This window comes from Penaeus japonicus, unplaced genomic scaffold (genome assembly GCF_977035675.1).
Source record: "Penaeus japonicus unplaced genomic scaffold, GWHDUDI00000001_assembly GWHDUDI00000024, whole genome shotgun sequence".
Classification (NCBI taxonomy): Eukaryota; Metazoa; Arthropoda; class Malacostraca; order Decapoda; family Penaeidae; genus Penaeus; species Penaeus japonicus.
The window spans coordinates 28,465,965-28,475,964 of NW_028234426.1; the positions used below are offsets into that span (position 1 = coordinate 28,465,965).

Below are 10,000 nucleotides of genomic sequence, written 5' to 3' on the forward strand. Positions count from 1 at the left end.
ATGGACGCACTCACACATACGTACGCACACACCCAAATCTTATTTATATACAGTATACCCCCTCCCCCATCCTAAATACATAATACATACACACACACACATCACTCTATCCTCACCCTTATAAACCAAATGGTCTCCCCTAAAAAGGAGTACTACCCCCCCCCACTCCAATCCCGACCCTGCTTCCCGAATCAACCAATCAATCTATCAAGTAAGAAATCTTCCGCCTTTTCTTTTCCCCCAAGTCACCCTTCCTCCCTCCCTCCCTCCCTCCCTCCCTCCCTCCCTCCCTCCGTCCCTCCCTCCCTCCCTTCCTACCCTACACACCCAACCACCTACACACAAACACACACACACACACACACACACACACACACACACACACACACACACACACACACACACACACACACGCACACAAACCCACCCACCCACTTACCCAACCCACCCATCCACCCACACGCCCCACCCACCCCCCATCAACCCCCACCCACCCACCCATCAACCCCCACTCACTCACCCCAACCACCCACCTTCCCCCCTCCCCACCCCCGCCCCCACCCCCCACACGAGAAAATGACCTCCAGTGTTCAACCTTCTCTTAACAGCAAGGCGGGCGGAGATAATGCTTCTCTCTCTCCCCGGGATTTCCAATCGGACAAGAAACCGAAGGAAAAAGAATAAATACGAAAAGAAAAGATTTAGAAAAAAAAGAAAAAAATGAAACGACCTTCGTATTCTGGTTATTTTCCGGATATTGGCTTGACTTTGAAGACAAGAGAAGTCTCTCGGTCTCTTCTTCTCTTTCTCTTTCTCTTTCTCTTTCTCTTTCTCTTTCTCTTTCTCTCTCTCCTCTTCTCTCCATAGAAAAGAAAACAAGGAAGAAAAAAAAAATAGAAAAAAATCGAGAGGAAAAATGAATGAAAGAAAGAAGAGGACGAAGAAAGTACAAAGACGATAAAAAAAGAAGTGAGATAAAAAGGGGAGAATAAAATTAAACGAGAGAAGATGAAATAACTGACGGTGTGAAAAAAAAAGAAAAAAAAAACAGAACAAAAATGGAACGAGTAAAATGAAGATAATAGATAATGAGGTTCAAGAAAGAGAATAAAAATACGAAAAAAGACGACGAAGAAAAAGACGCCGAAGAACAAACAAACGAACAAGAAGAAAAGAAATAACAACAACAACAACAACAAAATATTCATCATTATCAGAATTAAAAAAAAATAAAGAAAAAGAAAAATAATAACCAGAAGAATACGAAGGAGAGAGAAAAAAAAACGAAAGAAGAAAACTTAGGCGGCGGAATACTTAAAAGTCTATTGAGAAGTCCCATGAAAATACTCCCAACATACATTAGCCCCGACGCCAAAGTTCTGAAAATGCCACCAATAGTCGAGGCAAAATGGGGACGACTACCATTACTCCAGCCATTCCCTCATCACCATTAACAAGGCATCACCACCATTACGAACACCCATTGGCATTAACTTCGGCGTGTCAGCTTTCAGAACTTGCGCTGTTAAGGACATCTGAAGGGATGCTGTTACGGGGGCGGGGGGGGGCGTTATTAGCATCTTGAATGAGTCATATTGCAAGTGGGAAAAGAGCTTTTCTTTTTGGTTGCGATGTGAGACTTTGATCGTTGTTTTTGGTGTGATGGTTGATGGGGAGAGGGGAGGAGGGGAAAAAGGGTGGGGGGTGACAGTGTGAGGGGAAGGGGAAGGTGGGGAGGGGGAAAGGGGGAGAAGGGGGGTGACAGTCCGAGGGGAACGGGGAGGGGGGAGGGGAGGGTTTGTGATAGTGCGGAAGGTGTATCATTACGGGAATGAAATGAGGGTGATGATGGTGTCATAATAGTAGTAGTTGTTGTTGCAGTAGTTATGGTGGTGGTAGTAGTAGTACTAGTAGTCGTGGTAGCAAAAGAGTAATAATAGTATGTCACAATCATAAAAATAACTACAATCATCATCATCATAGTTATAAAAAAAAGTATAATAACGATACTCCAAACAACCAGAATCAACCCCCACACCATCCGCACCATCACACAATCACCACCCGCCCATCCCACCAACCCCCCAACCCTCCTATCCACCCATCCCACCATCCACACATCCCACCACCCGCCCACCAACCCACCCACCCCCCTACCCACCTAGCCACCCCAACCCCCACCATCTCTCCGTGCGTGAACGTGGAAGTCTCGCATGAACCCAAACCTCCCTTGTTAATTATTCCCCAATTAACGGGTCACACTGCCTTAATTACTCAGCTGGGATGGGCCGATCCCGTCGAGACTCCCCATCCCGCTTGCTCGCCGTTATTTCGGACGCGTCGCCGGTGTCTTGTCTTGCTCTCTCTCTCTCTCAGTCTGGTCTTGCTTTTGGATTTTCTCTCTGTTTCTCTGTCTCTACGTCTCTCTTGCTTTCTATGTCTGTCTCTGTCTTTGTCTTTCTCTCTGTCTCTTTGTTTCTCTGTCTCATTGTTTCTCTGTCTCTGTGTCTCTGTCTTTCTCTGTCTGTCGCTTTCTCTATGTCTCTTTGTTTCTCTGTCTCTGTCTTTCGTTTTCTCTCTGTTTCTTTGCTTCTCTGTGTCTGTTTTTGTCTTTGTCTGTCTGTCTGTCTGTCTCTGTATTTCTTTCTCTCTTTCCCTTTCTCTCTTACTCTCACTCCCACCAACTCCATCAACATCCTTCCTTCCCTCCCTCCCTCTCCCCCCCTAGTCTTTCTTCTTAAATTTCAAGTTTCTCGTTTTCGCATTACATCCTTATTAAACAAAGGCCAAACAACAACACCGCATGAAACTTATAATTAGCGAACAAGTTAGCTTCCCGCTTAACTTGGCCGCACTCCTGGTTATCATTAGCTTATGAGTAACAGGTACAGCAAGCCGCCCTCCGCATCGAGAAGCTGAAGGTGGTGGTGGTTGTGGTGGTAGTGGTTGTGGTTGGTGGTGTTTGTGGTGGTAGTTGTTGTGGTGAAGGTGGTGGTTGGTGGTAGTAGTGGTAGTGAAGGTGGTAGTAGTGGTTGTGGTGGTGATAGGTGAAGGTGGTGGTTGTGGTGGTGGAGTTACGTAAAGATTGTGGTGGTGATGGTGATGGTAAAGATGGCGGCGGTGACGATAACGGAAACGTCGGCGGTGGTGGTGGTGGTAGCAGCGGTGGCGGTCGCACGCACTTAAGGATCATCATGCACGCCGCCGCCGCCGCCGCTGCCGCCGCCGTGGATATTCGAGCCGGCGGGAAAGGCCCCAGTTCACCGGCTGTTTTCCCGACCGTCACGCGAGACCGGCTGTTTCCCCGCTCGTGTTGTTTTCGCGCCAAAAAAAGTTCATTCGGAATATGGTCACATGTCATCGGGGCAGGAAAGGGGAATCTGTCACGGCTGAAGGGGGGAGAGAAGTCGGCTTTCAGGGGAGAAGGGAAATCGGCTTTCAGGGGAGAGGGAAACCGGCTTTCAGGGGAGAAGGGAAATCGGCTTTCAGGGGAGAAGGGAAATCGGCTTTCAGGGGAGAAGGGAAACCGGCTTTTAGGGCTGAAGGCGGCAGATGGAAAGGGGGCGACCGGCTTTCAGAGCTGGAGGTGACTGAAGGAAAAGGGGCTTTCAAGGCTGGAGGCAGAAGAAGGAAAGGGGGCGACCGGCTTTTAGGGCTGGAGGTGACTGAAGGGGAAAGAGCGACCGGCTTTCAGGGCTGAAGGTGATGACTGAGCGGACACTCAGTTGCCATTGGGACTTTTGCAGCGGTCAAATCTGGCGTTATTATTGCATATTGCAAAATGGAAGCACGGCGAATTTTGTATCCAAATCTTTGGGTTTTGGAGGAAAATGAAAACAATTATGGACTCAAATGGACACACGGGCGGGCTAGCTTGTGAATGGAAAAATAACATTAAATTATCAGGAGAGCTGACAGATGCAGGTATAGAACACATACAATACAATGAAATGCAACATAACGCAACACACACACACACACCCACACACACACACACACACACACACACACACACACACACACACACACAAACCGACACAGCGCCGCACGTACGGGCAGACGGCTAGACGTCCACGTGAATACATAATGGCATTTCTTCCTCCCTTCACTTACATCCCGAACGTTCCCGAAGCTGACGTGAAGACGGAAAGGAAATCGCAAAACGTGAAAGAAAAAAAAAAAGACTATTTCCGGCCCGACTCCTTCCTCTGCCAGGTTACGCTGACAAGCTCGGCCTGATAAGAAAATTGCCTTCCAGTTGAGGGATATGACGAGACCCGAGATCTCGCGTCGACGGCAGAGCTCTCTTCCCTCCCTCTTCTGTTTCCTTTCCCCCATCCCTCCCACCTTCTCCTGTCTCTTTTCCCCATCTAGTTTTCCCTCCCTCCTTCTCCTGTCTCTTTACCCAACTAGCTTTCCCTCCCTCCTTCTCCTGTCTCCCTTACCCATCTAGTTTTTCCTCCCTCCTTCTGTCTCTTTACCCATCTAGCTTTCCCTCCCTCCTTCTCCTACCTCCTTTACCCAACTAGTTTTCTCTCCCAACTTCTCGTGTCTCCTTTGTCCATCTAACTTTTACTCCATCTGTCCTCTTTTCTTATCTCCCTTTATCCCCTTCCCGATCCTTCTCCCTCTCTCTCTTTATACCCCCCTCCTGATCCGTTTCCCCCTCTCTCTTTAACCCCTCCCCCTCCCTCTTCCCATGTCTCCCTTTCCTCCCTCTCCTGACCCCTTTCCCCATCTCCCTTTACCCCCCCCTTCCCTCCTACCACTTAACCCGCTAGAAGACAAAGAATATGACACTATGTACTGAAGGGCGAAAGACAGGGATAAACACATGGGATTATCCTCCCTAGAAGCACAATGCAGGCGGAGGGTGAGAAGAGAGAAAGAGTAGGAGAAAATCATAGCATTTGGCGAGAGAGAGAGAGAGAGAGGGAGAGAGAGAGGGAGAGAGAGAGAGAGAGAGAGAGAGAGAGAGAGAGAGAGAGAGAGAGAGAGAGAGAGAGAGAGAGAGAGAGAGAGAGAGAGAGAGAGAGTCATATAGATGATTCCTAGTATGATGTAGTGAAGGTATCTTTCACCCTTGACAGACCAGAGACTCTAAACACAACATTCACCCTAAATCACCCACTTGTTTTTCTTCTTCTCTTCCTTCTTTACTCCATTTACACACCCTCTCCTCCTTTCCCTATGTCCTGTTATATTTTCCTACCTTCCCGTATGCCCCTTCATCCCTCCCTCCTTTTCCGCTGTCCTGAATGAGCCTCCCTCCCTCCTTTCATCCTTTCCTTCCGCATATGTCCTAAATGACCCTCTCCCTTTCCCTCCCTTCCTTCTCCATGTCCTGAACACCCTCCCTCTCTTCCTTCCTTCCTCTCTTTCCCTCCTTCCTCCCTCCCTCCCTTCCCCTTGTCCTGACCACCCCTCCTCCACTAAGCCTTGCTGGAACTCGGAAGGAAGGATGCCCCCCCCCCCCCACTCCCGAGCCCGTAGCGACCCCCCCCCCCTTCCGGAATAAACATTACCAAAGCGTTTCCAGCCTCACTCACTCTAACTTGATGTAGCACTTACAAAGACTCAGACAAGCGTCTTTCTAAGACTAACTCGTTCCGCCGTTTTTTTTTTGTTTTTTTTTTTTGGGGGGGGATTTCTTTGGGGACTTGTGTTCTCTGTCTCTGTCTCTGTCTCTGTCTCTCTCTCTCTCTCCCCCTCCCTCCCTCTCTCTCTCTCTCTCTCCCTCTCTCTCTCTCTCTCTCTCTCTCTCTCTCTCTCTCTCTCTCTCTCTCTCTCTCTCTCTCTCTCTCTCTCCTTCTCTCTCTCTCTCTCTCTCTCTCTCTCTCTCTCTCTCTCTCTCTCTCTCTCTCTCTCTCTCTCTCTCTCTCTCTCTCTCCTTCCTCCCTCTCTCTCTCTCTCTCTCTCTTAGTGCGTTCGTTCATCCCACGAGCTCCGGTGGGCGGTGTTCTTCAAAGGGCGCCGAGGAACGCACAATGTCGGCACTGTTCCAGAATTTCCCGAAAAATAGACTTATAGCATCCCGCTTCCCTGAAACATGTGTTATCGATCCAGCAGCACACACGAGTTCGAACTGTCGGGGCTTCGTCTCCTGCGCGTAATAAGTTCTCTGGGGGGGTTTACTCGGCGTTATTTGAATTCTATGCTGTGATTTTTTGGGGGTATTAGTTTGACATCACTTGGATATGTCTTGGGTGTTGGTATGTTTCTTTTTTGGGGTGGTATTATTTTGACTTCACTTGGATATGTCTTGGGGTATTGGTATGTTTCTTTTTTGGGGTGGTATTATTTGGACATCACTTGGATATGTCTTGGGGTATTGGTATGTATTTTTGGGGTATTATTTTGACATCACTTGGTGATATCTTGGGGGCAGTGGGAAGGTCTTGGTATCATTTTGACATAACTTAGAAATGTCTTAAGCAGTGGTAAGGCAATGGTATTACTTTGACATCGCTTAGAAACATCTCAAACACAGGCAAGGTCTTGGTGTCATTTTGATATCACTTAGTAAAATCTTAGAAAGTCGTAAGATCCTGTTATAATATGTGATGTTATAAGGTTTTCCCATGGCCCTATTTTACGATACGGTTGAAAAAAAAAAAAATAGTAGAACGATAATAATACTTGCTACAAAAAACATATCTGAAGCGCACCTTTCCATCAGACTGTTTCCACCATCACTATCATTTGCACCGCTTTACTCATGTGCCACATCACTATTCTCCTATTTATGAGTTCCATCAGCAACTCATCATCATTAACATCCTTTCTTTCACAACACCAACATAGACACACACACACACACACACACACACACACACACACACACACACACACACACACACACACACACTATATCTCCATCATTGACCTCTCTCTCCCTCGCCGGAATTCTTTTTTTTAATCATTATTCTTTTTTCTTTGTCGTCTTCTTCGTCATCGTCGTCCCCCTCCTGGTTCTCCATCCTTCTTCCTTCCTCCTTCCTCCTTCCTCCCCTCCTCCTCCTCCTCCTCCTCCTCCTCCTCCTCCTCCTCCTCCTCCTTCCTCCTCCTCCTCCTCCTCCTCCTCCTCCTCCTCCTCCTCCTCCTCCTCCTTTGCTCATTCCTCTCTCCCACCTCCCTCCTCCTTCCCTTCCTCCCTTCCTTCCTCCCTTCCTCCTCCCTCCTTTCCTTCCCCCCTCCCCCACCCGCCACAATACCACATCCCCACCACTTCGTTTCTCACTACGCCACTTCTAGCGCTGCTCGGTCTCCTCCCGGCCGCGTTTCCCTCGAGAGTTTGCCTTCCCTTTACTCGCAACTCTCTGCTCTTTGTTCTACTCTCTCGCTCATTCTCTCTCTTTCTCTCTTTCTCATTCTCATTCTCATTCTCATTCTCATTCTCATTCTCTCTCTCTCTCTCTCTCTCTCTCTCTCTCTCTCTCTCTCTCTCTCTCTCTCTCTCTCTCTCTCTCTCTCTCTCTCGCTCTTGCTCTCACTCTTGCTCTCGCTCTCGCTCTCGCTCTCTCGCTCTCTCTCTCTCTCGCTCTCTCTCTCTCTTAAAAAAATGTTCTTATCCTTTTTCTTTTACTTCTTTTTCTCCGTGTTCTTCTCTTTGTTTTCTTTACTCTTCTTTCCATTTTCTTCCTGTCCTTGTCCTTCATTCTTCTTTTCTTTTTCTTCCTATCCCTGTTCTTCTTCCCTCTTTCGTCTTTCATTCTCCTTCTTATCCTTTTATTTGTTCTTTCTTTTTTCCTTTTATTCTTCTAATTATTTCTTCTTACCCCTATTCTTCTTCTTCTTCTTCTTGATTATTACTTCCTTTTCTTTCCCACGTGAGCCTTGAATGCTTTTTGTCTGTCTATTTTTTTTTCTTCGTTCTCTATTTACGTTCTTTTTGTATTCTTTGTCCCTATTTGCTCTTTCTATTATCTTTACCTCTCTTATCTTTCCACTCCCTTATTTTCCCTGATTCCGTCGTCAATTTACTTTTCTTCATTTTTCTTTCAAAGAAGATTTTTTTTTCTCCTTTTCCCTCGCTCTTTTCTTGACATTTTTCATTTTTTTCCTTCTTATCCCTTTTGTTTTTATATTGTCATTTCTCGCTTCCCTCTCTCTCTCTCTCTCTCTCTCTCTCTCTCTCTCTCTCTCTCTCTCTCTCTCTTCCTTTTTCTCTCTCTCTCCTCCTCTCTCTCCCCCCTCCCCACCTCCCTCCCTCCTCTCTCTCTCTCTCTCTCTCTCTCTCTCCCTCTCCCTCTCTCTCCCCTCTCTCTTCTCTCTCTCTCTCTCTCTCTCTCTCTCTCTCTCTCTCTCTCTCTCTCTCTCTCTCTCTCTCTCTCTCTCTCTCTCTCTCTCTATCCCACCCACCCACCCACCCTCCCTCCCTCCCTCCCACCCACCCTCCTTCTCCCTCTCCTTCCTCCATCAGTCAAGTCACGCCCCCTTCCTCCTCTCCCCCTCCCCCTCCCCCTCCCCATCCCCCCTCCCCAGCGTTACTCAGTGCACTAAAAAGGCTGGGGGTAAGTTTGGCTTCCAGTTGAAAACGATGATAAAACTTGGCTCGTGCGGCTGTAAAGAGATATGGATCTGCATTTAAATTCCTGGAGGTCTTTTAGTCTGGAAACTAACTTCTTTTCCCCTTCTCTACGTCTTTCAAGAGGTAAGATGATTATGCAAAATATTTGGGAGGGAAGGGAGGGTGAGGCGAGAGCGGGTGGGAAAGGGGGGGAAGGGAGGGAAGGGGGGAGAGAGGGAGGGAGAGGGAGGAAGGGTGAGAGAAAGAGGGAAAAATAAAGAAGGGTGGAAGGAAGAGTGAGGGAGGGAGGGAGGGAAGAGGGAGGTATATAGAGAGAGAGGTATAGAAAGGTAGAGAGATAGAAAGAGAGAGAGAGAGAGAGAGAGAGAGAGAGAGAGAGAGAGAGAGAGAGAGAGAGAGAGAGAGAGAGAGAGAGAGAGAAAGAGAGAGAGAGAGAAGGGAGGGAGAAAGCATTTCGATCGCGTCTATTGTGCGCTTGATGGTTTTTGATGATAGTGATAATAATATTGCAAGAGATATTGCAATAACGAAATAAGAAAAAGAAAAAGAGAAACACCAATTTGAGAAGAAAGAGAATGAAATACAAAAAATAATAGAGAAGAAAAGTCAACAATAATGATTAAATTTCAAGTTCAACGCTGGCTCGCCTCAATTCGCCTCGCCTCGCCTCGTCTATCCCGCCCGCACGCCCACCCTGAGCCCCTGTCCATCACCCTCCACGCCTTCAACGCCACCCGCGTCTCGTTCCTCTTCTCCGTAACCCTTTTCCATCCCCTATCCCTACTCCACCCCCACCCCCACCCCCTATCCCTACTCCACCCCCTCCTCCTATCCCTACTCCACCCCCTATCCCTACCCCGCTATCAGAGTGTTCTCCTACTACCACCCCCACACCCCCTATCCCCTAATCAACTAAACCCTACCAATCCCTACCCCCCTTCTCCTACCCTCTCTCTACTCCACCCCTCCTACTCCACTCCCACCCCCTATCCCTACTCCACCCCCACCCCCTATCCCTACTCCACCCCCACCCCCTATCCCTACTCCACCCCCACCCCCTATCCCTACTCCACCCCCTATCCCTACCCCCTTCTCCTACTCCACCCCCTATCCCTACTCAACTCCCTCCCCCTATCCCTACTCCACCCCCACCCCCTATCCCTACCCCCTTCTCCTACTCCACCCCCTATCCCTACCCCCTTCTCCTACTCCACCCCCTATCCCTACTCCACTCCCTCCCCCTATCCCTACTCCACCCCCTCCTCCTATCCTACTCTACTCCAACCCTTCACCCTTGCCCCTACCCCACCCGCCTCTCCCAAAGTTCCTCCCATCACGGGCGAACTGACCTCATCCAAGTACGCCAGCGCGGCCCCCAAAACTCTTTCCGATTGACCTTTCACCTTTATTACTCGTCGACAGAAGACCTACTACCACAGGGGATGGGGGGGGAGACTCTGATACCAGGGG

At 48.5% G+C, this 10,000-nt stretch overlaps 1 protein-coding gene across 14 annotated transcripts in view; it reads right to left on the reverse strand.

The window, feature by feature from the left end:
- LOC122248901 (uncharacterized) overlaps positions 1-10,000 on the reverse strand; it is a 448,403-nt gene that overhangs the window by 131,948 nt on the left and 306,455 nt on the right. The gene's annotated exons all lie outside the window — the stretch shown is intronic.